This window comes from Meriones unguiculatus, chromosome 4 (assembly GCF_030254825.1).
Source record: "Meriones unguiculatus strain TT.TT164.6M chromosome 4, Bangor_MerUng_6.1, whole genome shotgun sequence".
Classification (NCBI taxonomy): Eukaryota; Metazoa; Chordata; class Mammalia; order Rodentia; family Muridae; genus Meriones; species Meriones unguiculatus.
The window spans coordinates 83,323,624-83,344,265 of NC_083352.1; the positions used below are offsets into that span (position 1 = coordinate 83,323,624).

Genomic DNA, 20,642 nt, shown 5'->3' on the forward strand with positions numbered 1-20,642 from the left:
AAAAGTAATTGTCACAATGGATAGTCACAGAACTGACCTGCAAGAAAGCGTGCAAGAAAGCGTGGCTATTGAGTATGCAAAACAAGGAACATACAACTACTGTTTGAGAGTAAATAGGCCGGACAAAGCGGTCCATTCAGAGGGGCCATTTGGGGAAAATGTCCCAGAGGAGGGCCGACTGAGACACAGGCTTGGAAGACAGGAATCAGACCTCATGGAAAGATTTACAGGAAAGAGTATTTTTGGCAAAGGATAGAAAAGGATAAAGCCCCAGGTGAAGTGTTCTAGAAACATTCCAAAGAGTCCAGGGCCTGAATGTGAGGGCAGGAAGCTTGAGGAAGTCAGGAAGACAGGGTGGGAGAGGTCACAGTGACCCTGAGACCAGCTTAGGCGGGATGCAGCAGCCCTCAGCAGAGACTTTATTCACACTACAAGGAAGCCCTAGCTGCTGGTACTGGTCCGTGGTCTGTGTTTGACTGCAGAATTTTCAGATATGCAAGGGTTGTCCTATTGCCCTGGGTCCCTGTCCAGGTTCTGGTTCTCTGATTCAGCTCCTGCTGCTGCCTGCCCTGTACAGATATTCCGAGATCAAAGAGAGAGTCCTCCACAGCTCTGACTCCAGTCATGTCTATTCCTGGACTTTGACAGTGCTGGGCAGTTTCTGAGTTCACTGATGCTTTCCATCAGTCATGTGGAGTAGGGTCCAGGTTATGGTGTTTTCCTGAACGTGGTGCTTCAGGCAGGATCCAACTTTTCATTATTTAATTCACTGTCTTCCTGCCATAGATGACCACTTCCTCAGGTAACAATGTCCACAGCTAGGCGAGGGAAACTCTCATATTTATGCACCTTCTATGTGTATCCTTTTATTTGGTGCCAGGTAAAATGTTGTTGGAAAAATGAAGACGAGCATGTGTAATGTTTCTGCCCATCTTCTTAAATAAATTCAGTTATAAGTGTGTGTGTGTGTGTGTGTGTGTGCGTGTGTGTGCGCGCGCGCACGCACATGACTGCAGTACATGTAGAGGCCAGAAGAGGGTGTCAGATCCATTGGAGGTGCAGTTACAGGCAGTTGTGAGCTGCCTGTAAGACCCAGCTGGGGTCTTCTGCAAGAACAGTACCCACTCTTAGCTGCTGAGCCATTTCTCTAGTCCCTGTCCACCATCTTTATGACACAAGTTGAACACACCCAGATATGTCCCTCATTTTTTTTTAAGCCTTTGACAATTGGCTTCATGACTTGAGCTAAACATGGCCAGGAATATGTCCATCTTCCCTTCATGAACTATGACCTCCAATTGAGCATGCTCAGATAAGTGCCCACCAAAAAGTACTTTTTATATAAATATGTCTAAAATATCCATGATTTCCATGAGTGAGGTGTTGTTTTGGGGACAATTGCAGTGTTCAACCTGCCTGTCACTGTGATGCATCATCTCCATTCTTCTGCCTTCTAGCTGTGTGCCTTTCCCTTTGTTTAGGGAGGCTACTTGATTTGTTTTGTTTGACAGGGTCTCGCTATGTAGCCCTTGCTGACCTGAAACTCACTTATGTAGACTAGACTAGACTAGAACTCCTAGAGATCCACCTGTCTCTGCTTCCCAAGTGCTGATATTAAAGGTGTATACCACCACACCCAGCTCATGTCTCTTTCTTCCCCCATGACAATACATCATGGATTCTGTCCTGTCATAAACTGCCCTGTGTCCCAAGAAACCTGTTGTTCTCTTCAAACCATTGCCTCATGGGAATGGTGCAGTCCAGTCTTATTATTCCCAGAGGCTTGCCTTCCTCTGGCCTTTGGCCATTCCCCTGGATATACCATTTGTCTATTATACCCAGGCTTCTCAAGACATCAGTCACATTTCTGTGCTCAGTGGTTAGTCCTCACTCGGGAGTCCCGTGGTGTCTCCTGCACTCTCTGCCTCAGTTTCCCTGCCTCTTATCTTCCGGTCCTCCTTTTCCCTCACTTTCCTCCACATCCCACATGCACATGGGAGTTCCATCCAGGCCTCTCAGTGTCTCCCACTCTGACTCCTCCCTGTTCTTTATGTCTGAGTGGGTCTAGATTCCTGACTCCCACTCAAGCCCAAACTCCATAAGTCACCATCCACATGTTGGTTTGAGACTGCAATGCCTTCCTCCACTTTGCATGCACACAATGCCCTGCACCTTGACTGTACATTTGACCTCCACTGCCAGCTCTGAGTTCAAGCCTGCACCACGCCTTGCTGCACCCTACCAGTAGAGTTTTGTAAGTCTCCTTCTCCTGGACCTTGGATCTGTTTCCCAGAGTGCTGAAAACACTCTGATGGTTTCTCCTGGGTTTGGGAACAAACTCCAATTCTGTTCTACCCTCAGTCCCCTTCAGCCCGGCCCTGCTCATGCAGTTAGTTTTACCTCTTACTGCACTGGACCCCCCATGATCTCCAGTCAGCTTGGTTCTGCAATATGGCATCCCTCACAAAACAAGGCCATCTTGTTGTTGTTCTTCTCGTGGCTCTTTAATTCTCTCTCCCTCTGAGAGGCCTTCCAGGATGGTGGCATGAACAATAGCTCCCCCTGTGGTGTCCTGTTGTAAAGCGTTCAGCTCCTTCAAACTGCTTCGTGTATTGCTTGGAATATGTGCATCCATTCTTGGTGAACAGGCTTATGTGTTTGTTGTCTGCCTTGCTATCTGGGAGGCTCTGGCTCCCATTGTCACAGGGCCCCTAGTGTAGATCCTAGATGGACTGATAAGCGAGCATGAGCTGTGGTCAGTCCTGCCTCTCTCTCACCCACAATGCCTCTCCGGTACTACAACATTTTGCAAGAAGTCACTTGACAACAAGAAGCCAACAAATACTTACAGAGATCTTCTGTCAGGTGCTGCTGGGAATTGGGGATTAAAAGATGAATCAGTCTTTCCATTGGCCCCCAGGAGATTCATGGTCTGGTTGGGAAAATAGACACCTAGGCAGATAAACAGGCTGCTACATGCCCCCACCCCCATTGATGACTGTTTTCCGAGTGTGCCAAACAGAGGTGATTTGCCCAGCCTGGGGCAAGGGTCTGGGGGTTTGAACGGAGAAGGCTATTAGTGAGTGCAGAGCTCAGGTCTTCAGATCTAGGCCAGGTGTGTAACTGCTGAGGTTCCAGCCCTTAGGATGAGCATGCAGGAAGGAGAGGGCCTCCGACCAGACTTGTCAGCCTCGTGCCTGCAGGACACACAGGTGAGGTGCTCAGGCAGGCTTCTGTGCTTGGGGAACAGGCTGGGACGTACCCAGGAATGAGGTCGCAGGCCAAACATGGAACCCTGGGGACAAACCCTCTGAAGAGCATTCTTTCAATGCGAGAATGTATGAAGTTGGGGAGAAAGTGTTCAGATGATCCAAAGGCTTCCCTGTGGTTTCCTGTGCCGACTTGTAACATGTTAAAGAAGAAAATATTAACTACCCACATCGCCTCTGCCAGCTCCAGAACTGGAGGCTGAGCCCTCAGGGTGCTCTTTCCCTGTGCTGGGTTTTATCTTTCATGTTCCTTTAAGCTGTTGGACTGGGGCCCACTGGTTCAGATCTCTAGACTCTTAGACGATCACACATTCTCCCTCCCCAAAGGCAGTAGCCCACTACACAAACTCATCTTCAACACAGAGGTAACCTTTGACCTCAGTGGTCTCCTGTCACTCCCCACTTTCTCCCAAAAGGTCTCTGGTAATCATCTCCCCTGTAAGCATCTCCCCAACTTCAAACTTGAGCTCTCCTGCTTCTCTGGCCCAGAAGCCCTCCTGGGGAAGGTAGGCAGAGAGAGGTGCCCAGGGAGGGGGGTGTCCTCCTTAGGTAGCTAGTCCCAGTGTTTGCTGGGGACCAGAGGCTGGAATTGTGTGTCCTTGGGCCTAGGAGCCTTCCTCAATAAAGTGGGAAGAGGGAATATTTTAACCTCCTATCCTAAAAAAGGTGTGGACTCTCTCACGTCACCCCCACTGGGGAAAATCCACACACCTATTAGAAGGTGTCTTAGGAAATTTTCCCTGAAAGAAAAGGTGGAAGAAGGGCTTGCCAATAAAAATGCTTGGCCCTGAGCCCTTTCCTCCTTATAAGCCAGTGGCAGTAGGGGACCTCCAATTTGACCCTTTTGGGTTGTGCTGTTGTCTTAGATAATTGTGAAGCCCGGGGGGGCAGAAGGGGAACAGGGAAAGTACAGGAAAGACGCAGTACTTCTTTCAAGACTCTTACAACACTGGCACATGATAAGCGTGGTTCCTGTCACCACCCTTACCAGAGCACCAGTGAGGAACTGTGGAATTACAGTTTTTGACAAAACAAACAAACAAAAGCAAAAAAAAAAAAACAAAACAAAAACAAAAACAAAAAACAACAACAACAACAAAAAACAACTTTAGGAGATAGAGACACCATTCCTTTGCTTTCACAAATAAAAATAAGAGCCAACGACGAGATGGTCCACTCTGGCCTCCAATTTTGTGCATAGTTAAGGCTGGCCTTGAACCCCTGATCCTCTTGCCTGCACCTCTGGAGAGTTTGAGAATACAGTATGGGCCACCATGACCACCTTAGAAGCTTGTCTTTGACCTTGCTTGCTTAGGGATAAGATTATATTGAGCAAGCTGACATGGGTGTTTGACTCTGACTCCACTTACAATTACTATATGGCTCTAGGGATGTCTTCCCAAAACTACAAGTTGGTTTAAAATGCACCCAAAACCTGTGCTCAGAGGTTCAAGGGTCCCAGATCCACCTTCTATCCCTTCAGAAAGAAAGCATTTGATCACTCATAATCCACCCAGCTTCCTCCAGGCCTCCATATTGATAGAAAGTTAGTTGTGTGACTCTCTTGGAGCCTGTGAGCTGCCAGAAGACTTTTCACTCTTGTTTTGTTTTGATTGTGGTTTGTTTTTAGACAGGTCCCTGGTTAGACAGAACTCTGGTTGACTTAGAAGTCATAATGTAGACTAGGCTGGCCTTGAACTCACAGAGATCTGCCTGCCCCTGCTTCCCAAGTGCTGGGATTAAAGGTGTTCACTGTTAAGTCTGGAGAGAATCATTCTCCTCTACCGTGTGGGTCCTGGGGATCAATCTTAGGCTGCCGGGCTTAGAGCTAAGCACCTTCACCTTCCCAGGACCCTCTTGCCAGCCCTTTTTGTTGTTTGTTGTTGCTAATATTTTTAATTACCATTGAAACTGGATTACGTCCAAGCCTTACATATACTGAGCACACGTTACCCCTGCATTGCTCCCCAGCCCCAGGCTTTACCTTGCCTGCCAGCTTGGGTGAGGGATCTCGGAGCAGGAGCTTCAGACATCTGTGTTCCCGAATCCCGAGAAGGGGGTGATGCTGAGAAGAGAGCAAAGGTATGGCCAGAAGCTGGAATACTGCAGCATCCTTTGAGCTCTGGCCTGGGCTCTACCGGCCTTTGCCCAAAGGGTCACACGCACGGCACTGCCCCTGCCACAGAGCAGATATGAGGAGGTGGCAGCTCAAAGAATCTACTTCTCTGCTCCCTCTTTTCATTTGCGCTCTGGTGGAGCCTGGTTCCTCCACAGAGGCGCTGAATTGGGTTCTGAATTGTAAGAATCTGAGTGTAGAGCACCGTGGGGTCCAAAACCCCTTCACCTACTGCACCCCTGTGGATATACATCTAAGGCTGGATCTCATCACACTCAGTCGCCACCGTTCCTGGACTCTGTCAAGGTTCATATGAGGTCAGCCATTGAATCCACCCCACCCTCCATGTTCCCAATGGCAGACAGAGACCAAGAGCTAACCAAAGGGCACACACCTCTGCAGTAGCAGGAGTCAGGTGCACAGAGCACCAACGGATGCCCAGAGTCCAGTGAGGTCTGGTAGTGCTGACAGGTGGGTGTGCCACCTGGCTCACATGTACAAGCTACTTTCCAGGGGGCTCTCAGAGATATTTACCAACTCAGCAGCCAGCAGAATCATCAGTTATCCAGTCGCCCGTGGCACAACCCCCATGTTCTCTATCCACGTCTATCCAAATGTGCTGGTCAGATTGGTGGGGCCAGCACCGCTGTCGTGACTCGTGGCGTTGTTCACTGTGACTTGCCACACTCATTTCTTCTACTGTATGTTAGAGGTCCAACTGAGATAGTTCTGAGCTGTGGTCAGGACTTTGCTTAGTAGTACAAAGAAAAATTGCTTATTTTATTTTATTTTTTTAATTTTTGGTTTCCACAGCTTCTAGAGACTTCTGAAACATCTTATATCCTGGCTCTTTCTTCCCTTCATGACTAAGACTCTTCCTGATGGCTTTTCTCTGATCATCTGCAGTCTTGCCTCCTTCCAACTCTCCATCCTCTTTGTCTTCCCTTTCTCGAGGGGAACTAGGATTACAGCAGGCTCACCCAGGTCAGTGACTTGTCATCCTCCTTAACCCCACAGCCTGAATCCCCCTCTTCCATGTTAAGCTGACGTCCATGGACTGCGTGGATCAGGGAGTAGACAGAGGTTGGGTCTTTATTTTACTATTGACAGATTATAGTACATCAAAAGTTCTCTAGAGAGCTGGCGTGTGAGCGCTGTGGAAAGTGCATCATGGTTTAATGTACAAATGTCCAAAGTATGCCAAGAGGTGCTCTCATTCTGGTAGACTTCCTTACGCTAACATGCCTTACAGAAAGGTTTTAGACTTGAGAGTCACCTCAGCAGACACAGCAAGTGACATGTTAATCAGTACAAAAAGCCTTTATGAAGACAGTCAAGGGATGGCATGCCTGTCTCCTTCCTCCTTTTGCTTTGGTGTTTTCCATAGGAAGCCCCCTACCCCACCCCCAGGCCTTGGACTAGTCTTCTAAGTCCACCCCTTAGCCTGGCAGGTGCAGGAGCTGCCACCTCCGGAGATGAGGTCATCTCCCAAGTTGTCAATCACTTTCATTTCTCCCCGACTCCCAGACCAGAGGCACTGAGCCATTAGCTTTTCCCAGGATCTCCTCTGCCAGCTCTGGGCCTCTGCTCTCCTGCTCCAGGGTAAAATTTCATAGCCTTTGATGTTTGAATCTCTTCTCAGATCAGGGAGCATGCCTGGGGCTCTGCCCAGGGGATGCTGGACTGAGCCACTCCTGGAATGGTCTGGGGATCAGGGAAAAGGCAGAAGGCAAGGGCTAGCATTAGTTAGCAATGGGTGGGTACAGCAAAGCCATTGATCTGCACCACTTCATGGTGAGTTTACCCTGGAGACCAGATGGAGGACCTGGGAGGATTTCATCTGGGTATTCAGAGACATCTGTTAAGTAAGGAGGATCTTAGTGGTTCCCTGGCCTCCTGATTTTTGGCTACGCAGATTTCTCCCTGTCCTGCCTGCTGTCTGCCCACATACTTTTCCATCCATCCACTGACAACTTAGGAGGATGGCTTGGTCTTCTTTCTGCATGGACCTTGGTAATTAGCATCCTCCAACTTCATGTCTACCCACCGCCTCAGAGCCTGTTCCTCCCTGGAAATAGTGTTCAATGTAATTAATTAAGATGCATTCATCCTAGCTTATGGTGGGCCCTAAATCCAGTCTGACTAGTCTTCCTCCAAGAAACAGAGGAGACACAGACACAATAGAAAAGGCCATGCAGCAGCTCAGGCATAGTTTGAGAGGTGTGTCTGCAAGGTGAGGAGCCCTCTCCTCCCACACTAGGGCAACAGATGGAACTGGTAGTATCCACAGCAGACTCTCCCTTGCGGGTCTGGGAGGAGCCAGCAGCTCTTATGCCAACTGTGAACTCCTGTCCCCGGCTCATGAGCAATTGCTTTCTGTTGTCTAGCCACCCAGTTTGGAGTCTGACCTGATCAATTCCACATCACCGTGACCAGACGCTTGACAGAAAGAACGTCTGGGAGAAAGCGTCTATTTCAGCTCATGGTTCCACTTGGTCCCAGTGCATTGGGGTGGGCAAGTTATGGCAGAATCATGGTGGCGGAAGCACAGAGCTCACATCACAAAGGACCAGGAAACAGAGAAGGACCAGAATCAGAAGGTGGTATAACCTCCAAAGCTGCCACTAGTGTCTCTTTTCCTACATTCAGGCCATTCTTCATAAAGATCCCACAGCTTCCCAAAACAGTGCCACCAGCTGGAGAACATTGGCTGGAAAATGTCAGCCTGTGCGGGGCGGCCTTTCCCATTCAAGCAACAGCAGGATCCTCTGTTACAGCAGCTGTAGGAAGCCTATACATTCTCCATACATGTCTATCCACAATCCCAGGAGACTAAGACAGCCAGGAGATGATGACTCCCAGCAGCCACGGCCTTGTCCATTTTGATCTTTTCACTGCTGTCTCTATACATAGGGACACTCTTGGGGTCTTCCCACCACCTGAGTCATCACCTACACCATGATGATGAATCTGACTGCTCTTCCCTCAGTGTCACACTCTCTCTTACCTTCGTGACCAACTATGTGAGAATCCTGGGTGTGGATGATTCTGTTCTCAGACTATTCCACAGAAATGAAGCGCTGGCCGTCAATCGCGTGATAGCTTAGACAATGAGTTCTCTGTGTGGTTTCCTTCCTGCACCCAGAGATCCATGATCGTTACCTAGTGTCTGGCTGAGTCTGAGAGCTCAGTGGTCTAGGGATATGCAGAAATGCCAAATCTAAGTGAGAGTAGGTGGCTATGCCCCGAGTCCCAGCAGAACCCTTTTCCCAGAAGCACAGAAAAAAAAAAAATTCACGACATATTTCAGCACTCAGGGAATTTCATTAGTCACTTCCTCACTGCTGTGACACATTCCCAATAAGAGCCACTTAAGGAAGAAAGGAAGGATTTATTTTGGTTCATGGTATGACAGGACAATCCATCATAGAGCCATGGCAGGAGCGTGAGGCAGGTGGTCACACTGTGTCTGCGGTCGGGAAGCAGAGAGAGATGGCCCTTGATGCTCAGCTCTTTTATATCCAGTCCAGTACTCTGGCCCTAAGGATGGTGCCAGCTGTATTCAGAGTGGATCTCCCGCCTCAATTAACCTAGTCTTGAAGCTCCTTCATAGGCATGCCTATCTGTCTCCATAGTAACTCTAAACCCCATCAAGCAGATAAACAAGACTGACCATCACCAGCATCACAGATGGAGGGAAACACAGTCTGCCCTTGACAACTTTCCTAGATCCATGAGTGGCTATCCCAAGTCACACCTGTCCATCAAACCCCCAGCCCTGGGCCCAGAGGTTCTGTTTTGTCTTTGATTCTTCACACACCTGCTGCTGCCCACACCACCTGCCCCTTCCATGTGCAACTCCAGGGCTGGCACTCCCTGGACAACCTGAACATTTCCTGGCTTCCTGGCTCTGTTCCCAGCTGCTGGTCTTCTGGAAGAAGCTGCGCACCCAGCTTCTGTTCACACCCTTGACCTGCCTCGCTCCAGTTTCTCCCCTCCCCGGGAGTGGCCACCCACTCTTTGCTGCCTCAGCCCAACCTCTGGATCCCTTTCTGACATCTCTTTTCCAACCTCCAGCCCAGCTGATTTTGTCAGTCCTACCATTAACAATGTGTTCTTCATCCAGTCACTTTTGATGATTTGTTCATTCAGTGTGTGTGTTGTTGTTGTTGTTCAAGATTGAACCTAAGGTCTCTCTCTTGTGGACCAGAACTTTCTACCGATGAGCTATGCCCTAGCCTTTTGTTAAATTGCCCAAGTTCCCCTTGAACTTGTGATCCTCTTGCCTAAACCACCCTCTCCCAACCTCCAAGCAGCTGGGATGACAGCCTGAGCCACCAGGCATGGCAAATACTGCCACATCCTTCATGAGTCTCATCAGGTTGGCCACAGGGGTCTCCTGCTACTCCGTCTGTTTAGGACTTAGTTTTCCTGTCTCAACACCTCCCACAGCAGATGGCACCTGAAGACCAGCCATGCCACATTCAACTGCTCATAAGCTTTGGTAGCTCCTACATCCCTTGCCAAGACCTTTCAGTGGTCAGCAAGCCTCAGTTTGTGGGTCACTGTTCTTTTCTTTCACATTCACTCTGTTCTAGCCACATCGGTTTTGCTTTGGTTGAACTTGCCAGGCAGCTTCCACCCCAGGGCCTTTGTGTATCCTCTTTGTCTGATTATCCCTCTCTCCTGATAGCCTCAACACTCAACAGCACCCCCCCACACTTCTGTTTTCTTTTCCTTGATAGTTTGAGCCCATGTCACAATCCTCTCATCTCTGCATGTACCCTACCAGGAATGAAAGCTTCGCCCAGCAGATATTGTTCATTGACTGCCCCAAGGTCCAGTACCATCCTGCCTGGTACTAAGTCTCTCTCCAGGGAGCACTTGTGGCTTCCTCTCCCAGAGACTCGTGCTTTATTTTTTCCTTCCTCTTCCCTCCTGGGCAGCCCTCCCAGCTCCAACCCACCTACCCTTCCCCAGACTGAGTTAGGAATCCCTTTTGCTATCCCACAATACCTTATTCAGGTTCTACAAACCTTGAAGTGGAATCTGAGTAAACTCCCTACTGCGCCCAGTTCGTGGGTCACACTGTCTAAAAGGAGGATGGAATGGGCCAGGAAGCTGGCTCCTCAGGTAAAAGTACTTGCTACCAACCTGAATTTGATCCCTGACAGCTAAGTGGTGGAAGAAGGGAGATTGTCCTCTGACCTCCTGTTGCTAAAATCCCTTCCCCAGGGACATGTAAATATTGTCATCCCCCTCCCTCAGGTTCCAAAGACAAACCAAAGTATTATGCCACCAACATTCACCCTGGGGCACCAACGAGTTTATTAAGTTTACTTAAGGTAATGGGTTACTTACAGAAGTAAAACAAACAAACAAACAAAACCAAACAAACAAACAAAAAAGTGACCTGGAACATCTTTGCCTAGCAGAGATAATAGCTTTCCCATAGCCACACAGATTCAGAGATCCAGCCTTCCCGTAGTCTTTCCCAACCTCTCTCTTCTAGCTCCTCCCTAAGACTATAAGCAATAGGACAAAATTGTTTACAATCATCCTGGTTGGGAGGGGCAGACAGATACTCAAATGAGGGTTCCCCAAACTCTCCCCACTCCCTCCTTTCAAGAGGGAAGGTTAACAGTTAACAACCCCAGCTGAGATGATCTTTTGGGAACTCCTGAAGATGGCAGCGGCTAGGCGGACAATCCTGTACAACTCTACATTCACACTGTCACACACACACACACACACACACACACACACACACACAGAGAGAGAGAGAGAGAGAGAGAGAGAGAGAGAAAGAGAAAATAAATATAAAAGCTCAATTACTTCCCCCTGGAGGGACTGCCTTGCCAGGCCACAGAGGAAGAGGACACTCTCAGGTCTGATACAACTTGCTGAGCTGGGGTGGATAGGAAGGGGGCTCCCCTTTGCTGAGAATAAGAGATGGGAGGGGAGAAAGGGAGGGAGGCAGGCAGCGGGAGGTGAGTAGGAATAGAGTTAAGACCAGGATGTAAAGTGAATAAATAAATAATAAAATCACTCCTGACTCTGCCTTCCTAGGGGAAGGACTTGTGCATACAAATGGAAGAGACACAAGACAAATGTCCTAAGACCCTGCTTGTATCGCATTGGTCGTTTGCCCCTGAGGCACCTTCGTTTTCCACGGCTGGGTTGCATGCTCCTGTCTGCATGTAGTGGTCCTGGGAACCCAGCCTCTTTGTCTGCAATGATCTACTAAAGACAGAAAGAAAAAGTATCCCAGAAAGGTAGGGTGCATAGGGATGTGTGCTTCAGACCCACAAGAGGACAGAAGACAGGTGAGGTGACAGTTGGTCACCGTAACAGCCATCAGCACTAAACTAAGCTATGAATGTGACAGTCACAAAGCTCATGCTGCATACATTCTACCTCAGTTTTTACACCAATTGTTTTGGGTATTTTTTTGTTAAAGATGCTTTGCATACAAGCCAGAGATGGGAAGTATAGACTTTGGTTCTCCGGGACTGGAGTGACCTGCCTGTACCTGAGACTATGACAAATTCCTAAGGCCACCAGTTCCCGAAGCCCAGTCGCTGTGAACAGTATTGCCCCGCCCTGGGCTCTTCAGAACCACAGTGTGTTAATGAGCCTGTCAGTGCTGCAGACTGGCGGCCGGGCTGCTCCTGAGGCTGAGGCCCAGGGACCAGACATTTAAGGTCTGTATAGACTCGAGGATGGCCAATGTAGGGAACTTAGGAAGAGGTTGCCTCAAAATTAAAAGTAAAAGGAAGAACTAGGTGGGTGACTCGATGAAGAAATCAATTACTATGCATTGTGAGGCTCTCCGAGTCACCATCCTCCAGAACCCACGGCAGAGCCAGGCAGGTGTAGCACTTACCTGTGATCCCAGCACTAAGGGAGTCAGAGACAGGGACCCCAAGGCAAGCTGGCCTGAGGCCAGCTGCAGTCAGTGGGCTGCAGGTTCAGCAAGAGACCTTGCCTCGATAAAAAAAAAAAAAATACAGGGAGTGACTAAAGAGACGATCAGGGTTGTGTTCGGACGTCCACATGCACAAGCTCCTACACACTTGTAAACATGTGGAAAACAGTGAAAGAGGGTTGGGCCTGCATCCCAGAGACAGTGTTTGTGAATTTCTGGGTTCAAACCCCAGTATCACCACCCCTCCGCGCACGGGCATGCGCGCGCGCACACACACACACACACACACACACACACACACACACACACACACATTTTTGACTTCTTTGATGATTTGGTACCATTTCAGGGCATGGATGGAGGCAGTAGTCACTTAGTAAGTTTTCGCTCTCACAAACCATCCTCCAGTAACTGTCCTGGATCTCTCATTTGTGTGTGAACAAGTCTTCCCAGAGCATAGGCCCTGCGAACAACTGCCCTACGGGTGCCGATGCTGCTTCAGTGAGTGTGACAGCTGCAGCTGGCTGGTCACCAGCACAGCCTCAAGTGTGATGACGATCCTTAGGTAGAATGGGAATCTGCCCTTGTAATCTTTGATGAGATAACACTTACACAATACTTCTAGCATGGGCTTGGGTCACCTATGAGTGGAATTTGATAAAGTGAGTGTTCTATCAGAAGCACCAGGGGTTTTTGGTCTGGTTTTGGTGTTTTTTTGTTTTTGTTTTTGTTTTTTTTGGAAAGCTATCCTCAAGTCACAGCCTGGATAGCTGAGAAGGGGCTAACACGGAGATTTGGAGACCCAGGGAGTCTCTAGGTGACACAGAACCCCAAACCAGGAACGAGGAAGAGCTTTCCTGAATGCTGGGTCCCCTAAAATCGCACATGACAAGCAGACGGAGTACTCATCACACTAGTGTTTGGGGAAGCAGCTATCACAAGAGTCAGGGCATTCAGAAGGTGAATTCAAACCCATTGTGCAGCCCCATGATGCCGCCAGCCTCCGCTGCTTTCTGTGGCCTCGCCTGTGAGTGAGAAGCTCGGTTTGTTCTCAGAAATCAGCACAGTGCTATTTCTAGACGAGTGTTGTTGTTGTTTTGTTTTTTAATGTTTCATCTACCCTCTTCTTTCTCAACACCTCTCATTTAGGCACGGTCCTGCATCTTGCTTACTGAGGTCCTATTTCACTGCAGGAGCTAGCACTGAAGACGAAATGTAGAACTGAGAGATGTGAGCCCAAGGCTGTGGGACCCTGAGTACCGACTACTGCAGGTATGGAGCACCTACCTACACTGTGCGTTTCCTGCTCCTGTTTGGACAGCTGTCTGCCTAACCCCTGACGTGTTCAGGCAAGGGAAACTTCCACCCCCTGTCCCTGACCATCAAGGGAAGGGGGGAAGCAAGCTTCCAGTTGACAGAAAGTCTCCCCAGGAAGTGGGTCAGGATGAGGACGCCGCTGCCCCCTGCAGACTCATTGTGACAAGAATAGCTCCACGAAGCTTGGCTGCATTGTGTGCTGGGGGTGGGGGTAGGGGAGGTGTTCATTACAGCACCTGAGCACACTCCCAGGAGGCAGCAGATGAAACGCTTGTTAGTCCACACAATAAATCAAGCTGTGAACCAACCTGGACCACTGAAGGCTTCAAATGGGAACGTGTGTGTGTGTGTGTGTGTGTGTGTGTGTGTGTGTGTGTGTTTCTACACATCACATTGTGCTTTGGCAGTGATGGACCACTGAAGGCTTCAAATGGGAACCTGTGTGTGTGTGTGTGTGTGTGTGTGTGTGTGTGTTTCTACACATCACATTGTGCTTTGGCAGTGATGCCCCGCTGTGCCGGGTCATAGTCAATAGCAGCAGATTTTAGATACATTAGAGACCAAATGAAGAAGCAAATCCAACCAGGCAGGAATCCTTGCCTACCTAGAATAGCTACTTCTCTCTAGCTGCTCCTCTAAAGGTGAATCTGGCTTTAGAGGAATGTGACTTTGAAAGTGAGTTGCTCCTTCAGAAATGAGATGCTTGTATTCCTCAGACCCTATTCCAAGGCTAGCCCAATGGCAGACAGAAACTGAGCAAGACAGCAGTGAACCCACAAAAATGTCCCCAGGAGTACCCTGGGGCCTTCCAAAAATTCTTTACTCTCTTTGGAAAAACAGATGGTTTTGGGGTGGGGCTGAAGGCAGGAGGGAGGAACCCTGGAGGAACCCTCACATTCTCCACCTCTTCTCCTTTCCCTCTGGGTGTGATGGCTGCAGGTGGGTGAAACATTAGCCAGGCAGAAGTGGAAGACAAACAGCACAGAGAGGCCAGGGCCTGAACTGCTGGTTTATCAGGGGTAAAGGCAGAGTAGACCATGGCCTGGGAATAACAGGGGATATACAGTAACGGTGTCTGCCGGCCACTCCACGGTTCCCTGTGTTACATCCCCGGAACAGGTATTTCCTACTGATCTCCTAGAGGGAAGACTGAGCCAGGCTTGAGTGAAAATGACCACATATGGCATGGAGTGTCACACACCTAGACCACAGTACATGATGTGCCCATGACCCACAGCAGGGCCGAGTCACCTGTGTAGCGGGGACTCTTGTTTTAATTCACCTTCCCAGGCTTGGGAACACTCCTCATCTTATGGCCAAAGGAAAGCCTGAACAAAGCACTAGAGCTATCTAGCTATCTCACAATGCATTTTAGAGCTATCCCAAGATGGGAAAATGAAAACAGGTCTCAAGGGAGCTGGAGCGATAGCTCAATAGTTAAGAAGACCTGGTACTCTCACAGAGGACCTGGGTTTGGTTCCCAGCACCTATGTGGGATTGCACACAGCCATCTGTAACTCTAGAACTCTAGTTCCTAAGGATCTGACACCCTGGCCTCAGTGAGCACTGTAGGAATGGGGGGGGGTGTGCACAAACATACACATAGGCAAAACTTCTGTGCACAGAAAATAAAAACAAATAAAATCATTTTTTTTTTAATAAAAAAATGCCAACTTCAGGATGCTGCTGTGTGCGCCTCCCTGAGCTGTTCCCACTCTTCAAGACAATGGCTGAGTGCCCACAGCCCACGTGACTATCTTCAGGGGAGTCACTGGACGGAGCTACGCTGATGAGGAGCCAGCTGTCTTTGATTAAGTCGGAGATTAAGAGACTTTTTCGAAACTCAGGAACAACGTACTCCTCCATGACTTTTTGCATTTTAGGAAATGGAGTTGAATTAGAAGTGCTGTCTGTGCTAGCATGCATCTGTGTTGCTCTTGCTTTCCGAGACAAGCTGATATTTTTAAAGTGCTCAGTTCTAATTTGCAGCTGAACAAAGGTGATTTTTGGTCCACAGTAGCTATAGACTGCTTGTCTTTTTTTTCCAAACTCAAGAGTTTGAGACACGCTTATCTGTGAGACTCCAGAGGCCCCTGGATCCTTCGTGGGCACGCTTGCACACGTACTCTGCTGTACTGAACTGTCCTCCCAGCAAAACAGCCTTTCTTTTTCATCAGAGCAGCTGTGCTCCCATGTGAGCATCCAGGAGCAGCCTGAGAACTGTCGATGTTCTCTCAGAGTAGGGTGTGGGGAGGGTCATAGGACCCTCACCTGAGTGTCCCACTGTTCCTTCCAGCACTTTGTGTGAAATTTTGGCCTAATTTGCAAGCATACTGGAGGAGGGGTTGGGGCGGAGCCAGTATCTCTAGGCTAGAGAGGGTTATGATCTCTTGTGCACAAGAACTTAATGCGGTATGTGCTCATAGTACAGACAGCTAGAGAGAGACCCATTCTGTAAAGTCACCACCTGAGCGACAATACTGCGTGGTGAAAGCATTTCCTTGACTGTGGATTCTCTGCTTGGACTGGTGGGTGACTCTTGCCACACTGTCTGGTCAGGCTGAGTTGTGGGAAGTCACCCTGCCCTTCTCCCTCCGTGGACCTCTTGTTAGGAGGCATTCCAACCCCGTGGCTAGAACCAGATGTTGCACGGGAGCAAGAAAAGGGAGGAAAAGATAAAACACTACCATCACGTGGGCCCCACCTGCAGATGAGTGTCAGATGCCCCAAATCAGGCCACCCAAAGGTGTGTGGTGTGAGCTGTGTTCACTAACCACAGCCTAAGAGTTTATTTAAAAGTTTCACTGAGCGGGGCTGGAACGATGGTGCAGCGTTCAGGAGCGCTTGCTGCTGTGGTAGAACACGCAAGTTCAGTTCCTAGCAGCCATGTCAGCTGGCTCACAGCAGCCTGTAATTTCAGCCCCAAGGGTACTGCACTCACACACATACAAACACACACAGAGACTATGAAATATAATATAAATAAATGAGGAATGATGTTAATTAAAATAATTAAATGGAGGCTGAAGGTGAGGCTCAGTGGGTAGAATTACCTAGCATGCACAAAGCCCTGAGCTCAGTCCCCAGCATGGAATAAATCAAGTATGGTAGTGCACACCCATAACCCCAAATATTTGGGAGAAAGAGGCAGGAATTCAAGGTCATGCAGCTACATAGTGAGTTTGAGGATAGCTCAGGCTATATACAAGACCCTGTCTCAATAATGATAATAGGACCCTCATTTCATTTTTCATACTAAAAATGAAAATCCACTAAGCAAAAACAAAAAGGTTCATAAATATACTAAACAAATACATTCATGTACATTTTTTAAAATGAAGTACTTACGAGGAAGGATTCCCAAGTGCATTGTTGAGGCACTTAAAAGGAGAACCAGAACTTGAACAGATCCACTAGTCCTTTCGTTTTTCTTTTTAAAGATTTGACTTGATTTTTAACTCTCTCTCTGTGTGTGTGTGTGTGTGCACATGCGTGCTCCCTCTCTTGTGTGGCAACGTGTGCGGGTAAGTACCTGCATCGGAGTGGCACAGAATGCATGTGGAGGTCAGAGGACAACATTCAGGAATAGTTCTCTCCCTCCACCATGGGGGTCCTGGAGTCCACTCCAGGTGGTCAGGCGCGGTGGCAAGTGCTTACCCCACTGAGCTATCGTGCCGGCCCTGACTGGCGTTCTCTTTAAGACTTGTAAAACTCTAAAGCTATCCAAGCAAACTGATAAATGAGACAGTCCCCACGATATAAATGTGTGTGTCGTGTATGTCATCTGACAAAATTTAAGTTCAGTTTCAAAGGTCACACACGAGGATAAGTCATCAAAGGAATAATGAGGAGCCGACATCTGTCCACAGGGCTGAGGACAGACAAATGACAAAATGACAAATCAAGGTTGTTGAGTGAATAAAGGCGGAACCTGTATTGCTAAATAATCAGAGGCCACGGAGCTGAGGTCATTAAAATTGCATTATGATGTGGGAATAAAATTATAATGGGTTATTAAATAGAAAATCCAAGATGGAATAAATTTGTTTGACACATGCAAGCATCCCAGATTGTTAGAGAGAATAATGTGGAAATACTAGAATAGTCCCAGGGCGGGAATAAAGTTATGCTTTTGGAAAGTACAACAAAGGATTGAAAAATTGTTTTAAAAAATGCATTGAATTAATTTTTAAGTGTGTGTGCACATGCAATAACGCGCACCTGGAAGTTTGAGGCCAAGGTCCAGGAGGTCCAGATAATCGAACTTGGATTATCTGGGTTAGGTAGCAACCACCTCTATTCACCAAGCCATCTTGTTGGCCCTTAGCAATATTTTAAACACAGATGAAGGGCTGGGGATATATCTGAGTGATAGAAAGTCTGCTTAGGTTAAACAAGGGCTGGGTTCAATCGTGTGTGTGTGTGTGTGTGTGTGTGTGTTTGTGTGTGTTAAAGAATTGAGAAAATATTTTATCACTTCAGGGATTCATATGTAAGCATGTTGATAAAATTAACGTAGGAACCAACTGGCTGACTTAAGGACATAAAAATTAAAATTCATTCTCTATGAAACAGATCTTTCTCAGAGCTGAGGCAATGAAGCCCTAGGCGTGACCTCCACCACAGCGAATCAAGTAGAATCAGACACTGAATAAAATAAAAAGGCGGGCAGCATACTTACAAATGGGACTTAGGAGGCAGAGACCAGGGACTAAAGGCATTGTGTTCCCTGTTTCATAGTGTTTGTTTCGGTTTTTTATGAGACAGTGTCTCATTCTTAGCTCAGGCTGTCCTCGGACTCTCAGTAATCCTCCTGCCTCATATTCCCAAGTGCTGGGGCTACAAGTGTGCACTCCCACACCCAGCTAAACTGTTGCTATGTATCGCTTTTATTAGTTCGTATGATAAGCACCTCAGAAGAAAACAAAGGCCAGCGATAATTGCAACAGAAAGCAGGGGTACTGCTGCTACAGGGTGCTCATCCTTGCTTCCAGCGAAGCCTTGCAAGCGGAAATCAGAGAGGTACTGATGCTGGCAGGAACGGGGCACAGCCTGATGCTGACGGTCTGTGGGACAAGCATTTCTGGGTGTCCCATGGACTGAAGGAGAGGGAGTCAGCTGGATCACCTTCCTGCAGGCAACTCAACATGTGCGCCCACAGCATTCATCAGTGCTCAGATTCTGTGGCCCCAGATTCTACTTGGGAACAGACCCAAAAGCCCGTGACAGCTGCATGGAGAGAAAAACCCTGTGTGTTTGTAGGAAGGCATGCACACAGACTTACACAGCCACTCATATGCACCTACACAGGCATGTACATACACACACACACACATACACACAGACTCACACAGGCACCCACACAAAGAGGCACTCACACACATACACAAGCATTTGTACATCCTGGCACTCATACACACACACAAGCATGCACACACACAGGCACAAATATACACACATACACAAAAGCGCTCATACACACCACAGACATTCCTATACAAACACACAGACACATAAAAACATACGCATTGACCATGCACAAATACACACACATTCACACATTCACATATATACACACACAAGCACTCACAGAAACACACATAGACACACAGACAAATACACACACACACACACACACACGTCACAGTGCACATGGGAAGATCGAAAGACAACTCACAGGAATCAGTTCCCTCCTTCCACCATGTGGGTCTCAGGGATTGAACTCTGGTCATCAGGCTTGCTGGCACGCACCTGCTGAGCCATCTTACCAGCTCAAAGGCCAATTAAACTAATAACATTCAAACACATGCTCAGTAATTGGCAGGAAATAGTGTTAAGCGGAAAGGCACTAAAGCAGAATCATTCATAAACTCCTTGGTGAGGAGCTGGAGAAGCGGCTCAGCATTTGAGAGAGCTTGCTGCTCTCCCAGGGGTCCAGAGCTTGGGTTCCCATCATGTGGCTCACACCTGCCTGCAACTCCAGCTCCAGAGAATCAATTCCTTTGTGTGTCTTAGGCCTAGAAAGTGGTGGGGGCTCCAGAGAATAGATTCTGATACAGATCAAATTCTTGCTTATCTCCCCACAGAGAGGGGCCCTGAGATCTCCAGCACCCATGCCCAGGCAGTACCCAGCAATGACCTGTCATCCAGGCTGGCGTTGTAATTTCCTGTGGCTTTCGGAAGCATGTACCACCCCCAGCACTGAGAAAAACCCTCAGGCAATCATCTGGAGCTGGCTGACCTAGGGAGAGCGACACTTCAAATATCTGCTCCCTGGGACTTTCCTGTCCTCTACAAAATTCTCCTGGGATCCTGGAAGACGGAGTGATAGGTCTCTGCTTTCCCCCAGTCAGGCAAGGCTTCTTCTAAATCAAGTCTGCTTTCTGTCTGCAGCCCTCAACCCAGAGACCCTATCGCAGGAATTTGTCCCAAGGAAATTCTGTACCTCAAGCGAAAGCATGAAATGCATCATCTCATTTTCCGAATTGTATTTCAAATAAGAGAAACACATTCATGTGCCGTCAATGCCTGGGCACATAAATGGGGTGATTTTTACCCTTTTCTTTTGTTTTTATCTACTTTTTTTTTTAATCCTTATTTTATAGAGCATAGCTTTATACAGAAAAAAAAATTGTGGTGGTTAAAAAAATATTTTGTCAAATGATTCTGTCCTTTAATTTGTTTGGACTGTTTTCTTTCTGTGATTCTTCCTCAACCCCTCACTGTGAATAAAGATGCAGGAACAGTGGTGAGCAGAATTGCTGACATTCAGATTTATAGGGCACAGAGTGTGGGAATCAAAGTTGTTCTCAAGTGTCGGAACTTGCCTTCGGAAGCTCTTGGGAAGGGCAAGTCAGTGTGCCTGGGAAGGAGGACTGGCGCTCATGGGGGACCTTGGACCACCCCCCAATATATTTTATTCTGAGTCTATATCTTTTAAGCATTCATTCATCTTTGAAGTCCACAGAGAGCTGTTCAAGTAGGTGCTGGCTCACCCCGAGGAGCCCACTGA

At 48.1% G+C, this 20,642-nt stretch overlaps 1 pseudogene; it reads left to right on the top strand.

Moving 5' to 3' along the window:
* The first annotated feature begins 3,152 nt into the window (after positions 1–3,152).
* Positions 3,153–20,642, top strand: part of LOC110550163 (uncharacterized) — a 39,423-nt pseudogene continuing 21,933 nt past the window's right edge.